The sequence below is a fragment of the Metopolophium dirhodum genome, chromosome 7, assembly GCF_019925205.1.
Source record: "Metopolophium dirhodum isolate CAU chromosome 7, ASM1992520v1, whole genome shotgun sequence".
In the NCBI taxonomy this organism is placed as follows: domain Eukaryota; kingdom Metazoa; phylum Arthropoda; class Insecta; order Hemiptera; family Aphididae; genus Metopolophium; species Metopolophium dirhodum.
The window spans coordinates 21,580,801-21,588,227 of record NC_083566.1 but is presented as its reverse complement, the minus strand read 5'-3'; the positions used below and the strand labels follow the sequence as shown (position 1 = coordinate 21,588,227).

Genomic DNA, 7,427 nt, shown 5'->3' with positions numbered 1-7,427 from the left:
CTGTGTGTGTTTGTTGACCGTCAGCTGCTGTCCAACGTTTTTGTACGATGAAACGAATTTTTTTTTATCACCTATCTTATTGTGTGTGAAAATTCAAAGAAATCGTTCAAATGACTGGAAACGACTAAACAATAAATTAAATGCAAAAACAATTTATATAAACCATGGATTATTAGCAAAATTAATAGATTTAATGCTATATAGACATAAATGTTAAATATATTGAAAATTATGTAAAAATATTAAGTTTAAGTTGTTTTTATAATATGATATGAAAATAAATAAAGAGATATACTATTTTTTTTTTTTTTATTCTGAGCGTAAATATTTTATTGGTTTGTATATATTATAATATGGTGATATTTTAATTATTTTTCGGGTAAAATTTTTTTTTAAATATTTTCATAAAGTAAAAATGCAGATATCAGTGGTAGGTACTTTGAAGAAATCGATTTTCCTAATACTACTTTACCATAACGTCAATTGTTGAGTTATTTTGAATAAATCAAAAAGCTTTACCAAAGTAAACGCCATTTGTCTTACACGCCATTTGGTTTTCGAGTGCAATGTAAATCTTGCTGAATTTGTCTTCTAATTTAATATTTAAACATACCTAGGGTATATCCTGTATCAAAGGTGAACGAAAGAAAATTATGTTTTCTGTCTAGACCCAACTACATTCATCCTTTGTTTTTGTCTAACTTTTGATTATTTTAGTTTGTCATTACCGCTGACATTAAATCTTTGTTTTTTTTCCAAATAATGGGTACACTACCGTCGAAAATCTTCGTAAAACGATTTCGGCTTCGACGAAGGCGCTACACCTAAAAACTATTGATTTCGATATTTCTTGAAAACAATTTCACATGCATAATGCTCGCTTCACATTTGTTGGGTTTGTATTTTGTACAAATTATAATATTATATTAACGGTGTGTCGGCGTATAGCCATATTAGTTATTTTAGTTATACGATATTATTATTATGAATTATGAACAAAAATAAAAAATATAATCCATATCAATATCACCACAGCGACCGGACGATTCGAACAAACCGTCGAATAGAAACGCTGGTGTGAAATGTCCATTGCCGGCTTTTACAGACATACTGCACACCAAAGACGACAAGAGCACATTTTGAGGTGACGGGCTGTCGGACCAGGACGCCGATAAGCCACTGGGCTTTTGGAGGGTTCTCGTTGAACCGCTACGATGGCACAGTCCACTACAACTTACAGCCGACTGCGGTTAGGTTAGGCCGACTGGACTGAGCAAGAGGATGTGTGGGCGCTCGACGGCGACGACTACGGCAAGCCGCAGGATCAGGAAGTGGACGAGTCTGGAAATCAGCCTTTGCCGAAGGACCACGATCATGGAGAGTTCCGGCGAGCATATTAGTTAGTGGAAACTCGCCGGTTAATCGTATGCTGAAATATTATAATTTTACTAAAAATTAACAAATTGTTCACGATTTTTCTACACTGTCATAATATGGTCTAAGTTGTAACACTCTTAGTTCAGAAATGCTGCAGTATACTTATAACTTACGTATGTTATGTAGTCGTTATATTATATTCATGGAACTGCCACGTCGCTCCTTACCCCCCTCCGTTTCACCGTCACTTCCCGTCAGTTCCTCCACGACCATCTCCAGTTCCGACACCAACTCGGGCATAAATAAAACTCGATCTCCACAGCCTGGCCTTCTCGCCGGTTCACCCAGGCTCTTTCCCATAACGCCACTGCAGAACGAACTCCGTCGTCGGGCGTCGCGGTTTCCCTGACGCGGGCACAATTTCCGTAACATATCTTATACTTTCGGTGGTCCTTTGGTGGCGGCTGATCTCCAAACTCGTCCTGCTGATACTTTTTCTGAGTCTGCAGCTGCTGCAAGTGCCGCCGCTGCATATCATATCTTATATTTATCTCCGCCGTCGAGCCATCCTCCTGCTCCGCCGTCTGATTCGCTTTCGGCCGCATATGTTGTAGTATGCCGCCCCAAGTCGTCGTCGTGGCCCAACAAAAACGTGGCCGGATCACCGCAAAGGCTGGCCACGTCTCCCGGCATCCCGGTCCGACAGCCCACCAATAGTCCTCTCGTCGTCCTCGGTGCTGCAGTATGCCTCGTTATAGGTGCCACTCCAGTTCCGCGGAATGGACATTCCCTATAACCAGCGATTCTCCTTAAGTTTGTCCGGTCTTCCTTTGATCGTGCGCCTAGTCAGTGCAAATAATTTATTTTAAAAACTTTATTTAAATAAATAAATCTCGTTACTATGGCATTATTCAACATGTTATTATTTCGTTTTTAGCATAATATTTAAAACAGAAAAGTTATTAATTCAATTATAGCCAGCTACATTATATTATATTAGCTGTGTATTTATACCATATTAATGTTATAACTTCCTTATGAGTTGTAACTAAAATATGCAGGTAATTAATACAATAATGAACAATGCATAATATATGTTATGGACATATTATGTCTTACATTATAGCTTATTAAGATCAATTAAGGATGCTGAGTAGTGTAGGTAGTGATAATGGTCTCCCAAAATTACGCATAGCCTTCATCATAAATAAAAGAGACTACAAAAGCTTTTTCGGTTTCCAGTGTTTCCACGATAACCAGTGGACTTTTGAATATACGAAATGTTCACGGAAATTACCCGCATTTGCAGTTTTCAGCCATTTGCAGTTTATTTAAAAAATTGAAACTAACGCATTACCTACTCTAGTTTATTTGGTTTATAATATTTATGAATATTTTAAGCCTTTAAGGTACCGAATACTTCACTAATTCTGTTTAGAATACCTAAAAACGTGTTAAACAATATTCTTATTGAATATTTATGGTACGAGTATCACTAACGTTTGTGTGTGTAATAATTACTGATTTTATGGCGTAAATGCGTGATGATAAATGTTAAGACTTAAAATACAATACTACAATGGTACAATATAATAATATATTGTATATCCATGTGCGATATAAGTGATTACCGATTTCAATAGTAAAAATAGTTTGTAAATAAATGTCAACAAAAAAAAAGCTAAACAATATTACTGTATGTAAACTCGACATTGTCACAATGTCACCTGTTAAAAACGTATTCTTATACATGTATATTTTTACATGATGATAAAAAAAACACAGATACATATAGCTACATATGGTGGTCATTTTTGTCGTTCGTCGCGTGTGATAATAATTTATACCTACTATCTATATTCTATTTTACACTCTCGCATAATATTATATGATAATTAATGCACATAAATTGATTGTATTTTTTTATTGTAATATAAGATTACTTCAAGCGTATTTATAATATTGAATACTATAATATAATAATCCGTATTCTTGTTTCTTCTTTTATTTTCTAAACGTCAATTTATAATAGCATAGTTAAACCGGTATAGAGAATATTCTGTTTAGTATTTTCTAACTGCCCACGCGGTATTTTGAAATATCAAATATGTTAAAAAAAAAAAAAAGTAGTTGTCAGTTCAGCGATTCTTATAACGATCATTTGTCCAGCTACGCTGATGTCCACGCAATAGATTACGGTGTATTATTGTTTTTAATTAAAAAATGCGAATGTATATTATATATAATAGTATAACAATACGATGGATGGCCGACTTGGAGGAGATGTTACTCATGCCGGTAAACGGACCGCCGTCTTTTCTCATCTATAAATGAACATATTGTAAGCATTCACTATATGTTCATTGTCACAGTATAATGAAGACTGTCAAAAAAGTATATATAACAAATACAAAAAATAAATAAAACAATGGATAAAAATGAATACCAATATTTGTAACTGTTTTTATGTTTTTATGATTAAAAGCACAAAAATTCTAATCAACAATTATAATCGTGATGACAATTTTTAAACATGTACTGTGCATTGTCTTAATTAATTAAAAAAAACCATGGTTAAAATATAAGCAGGTACCTAAAGTAGGTATAATACTTATACAATATAAATTAAGTGCGTATAATATATAATTACAGAGTATAGACCATAAATTATAATAGCCTATTATAAGTATTAATTGTCTATATAAATTATATTACATTATAGAAAGAGAAGTACATTTTTAAGTTTATATTATAATCGTCATATTGTAAACATTTACCAATTAAATCTTATATTGATGTAATTTTATCGCATTACGTATTTGTATATTGTAAAAATATAATATGAATATGGGAGTCAGTTCTCTATAGTATATTTCTATATCTATAATAACGTGTAAATTATCATCGTATTTGAAATACGGTCTCGAGTAAAACATGAATATGCTAACATTTCTTTAGACATTTTTTTTCGATTATTCTCGGCAATTATAAAACAGTGAAATTTGGAGTATGCGAGTATTCGGCTTACATCATATTATAATATATGACTGTTTGACTGCAATTTGTGTTCAATTTCGAATATGTGAGCTACAACATTAACTAAAATAGTTTTATTACGATACTTGCAATCTAAAATATCTTTATATTTTATAACGATCTACAAAGATGTATATAATATTATATAATTATTATTATTTTACTCTAAAATTAATTGAAAATTGAAATCACTGGTGTGTAATTTGGTGAAAAAAACAAAATTTAATGTCTTGGTGGACAATCAAATCAAATATAAATAAAAAAGTTATCGTTAAACTAAATAGTTTCGAACAATGAAACTAGTTTTCAAAAATATTGAAGACGGTTTCGGTTAGTTGTCATAAATATTGAATAAAAAATGCATTACGCTCAAGAAGAGTAAAAATTTTTAAATTTAAATAACATAAAAACGTAAAATTATTTAGACTAGTACGAATATTCAAATGAACATTGCGTATTTATTAATAAAATCATGAATAAGAGTCAATAAAAATTTATATAGTAAATTAGTTTTTAATTGTTGCATATTAAACGCTTTTGTATTTCACTAAATGTATGTAAATTCAGTTTACGTTTTAAATACTTATGGTATCTATTTATACTCAATGGTTTTATGCAAATAATATAGACCCACGAATAGTCAAATGTGACTATAATATAATTTCATTGTAACAATATTATACGAATATATATAACTTAAATAATGCCTATATATTATATGTTATTTGCCTATAACTTATAAGTTATCAAGTCAAGTAGGTAGTTAAGAAGTTACGTTTACAGGCTTCTCGGGCACTCCGAAAATAATTTGTTTATAATATATTATATTATATTGGCATATTGCATATCAGAATTTAAAGATAAAAATTAAGTTAGAAATATTTTTTTTTTATAACCTTTAACATTTGTTATCAACATAACCGTAACCTTTTTTCCGTTATATAATTTTTATAAGGTTTTTATAAAATTCATATTAAAATAATTATATTGAAACTGTTTAATATTTATACAAATATTGTTAACTTCAATCGGTTATATAGCTACTAAACGAAATATAAATTAGGTAATTAAAGAAAGCTCGATGTACTTTTTGATCATAATTTTATTGCCCGTTATTTTCATATAAGATACACAATGTGTATCTACATAACACATATTATATTATCATAGGCGTGCGCACGGGGTGTGCAGGGTGTGCAGCTGCACACCCTGCAATAATGTGTGCATACTTTAATTTGTTATGAAACATTGTTTTTAATTATTTAAAACTGATTATTGAGAGTCGGTATAATTTATTCTGTATCATATTATATAATATATACATAGGTATATAAATATATAACATTATTATGTAATTACACGAATAATAATTATAGATACTCCGTTCATCGAGATAACGCAATACCTAATAATAATATTATATCTAATATCTATTGTGGTATTATTTGGTATTATGTTCATGTTCATGACCGTGTTCAAAGATTTAACTACGAATTCGGGTAGAAGAATTTTTGATTGATAGTGTTTCCCTCCAATTTTTTGTGTTTATCACATCAGTTATCTGGTTTTCAATTAATAAAATAATGTTAATAACAAAACGTCAATAATATATTATATAATATCATAGACATGTCTATGATTATTGATTAATATTCGAATTACTGAATCTTAATTCTTAAATCGTAAGTCGTAATATTTGATATTATATTATAATTGGTATGGCTTCAAAAAAACAAAATACATTGTTGAATTTTTTCAAACATAAAGAAAAACAAGGTAAGAAAAATTTTATGAAAATACTAAATGCATTTAATTACAATTTTCATTTTAAATAATACATTTTCTCATATTAATGCGCCTACAAATCGACGGTGTTTTGTTGAAAGGGCGCAACCCACATAATTGAAATTGTTGGTGAGGCACATAAAACTGTATGAAAAACACATTTTTCTACATACAGTTTACGAAATTATAGTTTTAGAAAATTGAAAGAATAACGATTTTATAAATCATTATTAATTTGAAATACTTACCTGAAATAATGATGTAATTAATACTTAAAACACAAGGTTAGAGGGTTAAGCCCTTATTGCATTATGTATTATACATAAGCCGTTTTGATTAAAATAATTTTTAGTGGTAAAAGCCCTTTATGTTTTTTTTTTTTCAGAAGCCCTTTTTAACAAATTATAAAATAATATTATTTGAGTGGTAAGTGCCCTTCTTACATATTATTATTTTTCAATTGTTTTTTCTTACAATTAAAAATATAATATACATTTTAAATAAAATAAATTATAATAATATTATTAGTAAGTACCTAAAATCTATCTAAAACTTAATTAAATTTTGATAAAAATTTAAAACAAATAATTCATTTTTTATTCAAATCATCACATTTGAATAAATAAACTTGAACAAAACAATTTCTAAAAATAATAAAATTCTAATAATAACCAGGTATCTACCTATATTATGATAAATGATTCAATATAAATTATGACAGATAAATAATAAATAATACATTTTAACTAAATCAGACTTTGATAAAAAGTTAAAACAAATAATTAATTGTTCACTCAATTAACAAAAAATAATACATTTTAAACAAAATAAATTTAAGAGTAATAATAACCAGGTATTTACCTATATTATGATAAATGATTCATCATAAATTATAACAGATTAACAAAAAATAATACATTTTAAACCAAATCAGACTTTGATAAAAAGTTAAAACAAATAATGAATTAGAATTATCACATTTTTTAAATATAAATTTGAATAAAATAGTTTTTATTAATAACTATAGGTATTATAAAAATTAACATGAATAAAATAGTTTATAATATAACAACAAACTTAATTATAATCAACATTTTATAATAAACAATTTAACAATAACTAGGTTTATACCACCGTTATATTATAGGTATTATAATAATAATAGAGATCTTTATAATTTTAAATTTCAGTCTTCTTCATCAGTTTCAGCTAACTCATCTCTAACTGTT

The 7,427-nt window shown here is 28.6% G+C and overlaps 1 long non-coding RNA gene across 1 annotated transcript in view; it reads right to left on the bottom strand.

Annotated features, from left to right (window-relative positions):
- Positions 1–942: 942 nt before the first annotated feature.
- Positions 943–7,427, bottom strand: part of LOC132949752 (uncharacterized) — a 46,888-nt gene continuing 40,403 nt past the window's right edge. Inside the window, exons 3-4 of the long non-coding RNA XR_009665129.1 lie at positions 1,551–2,219; positions 943–1,429 (exon numbers count right to left, since the gene is read on the bottom strand). This is a non-coding gene — a long non-coding RNA (uncharacterized LOC132949752). The remainder of the gene's footprint in view (positions 1,430–1,550; positions 2,220–7,427) is intronic.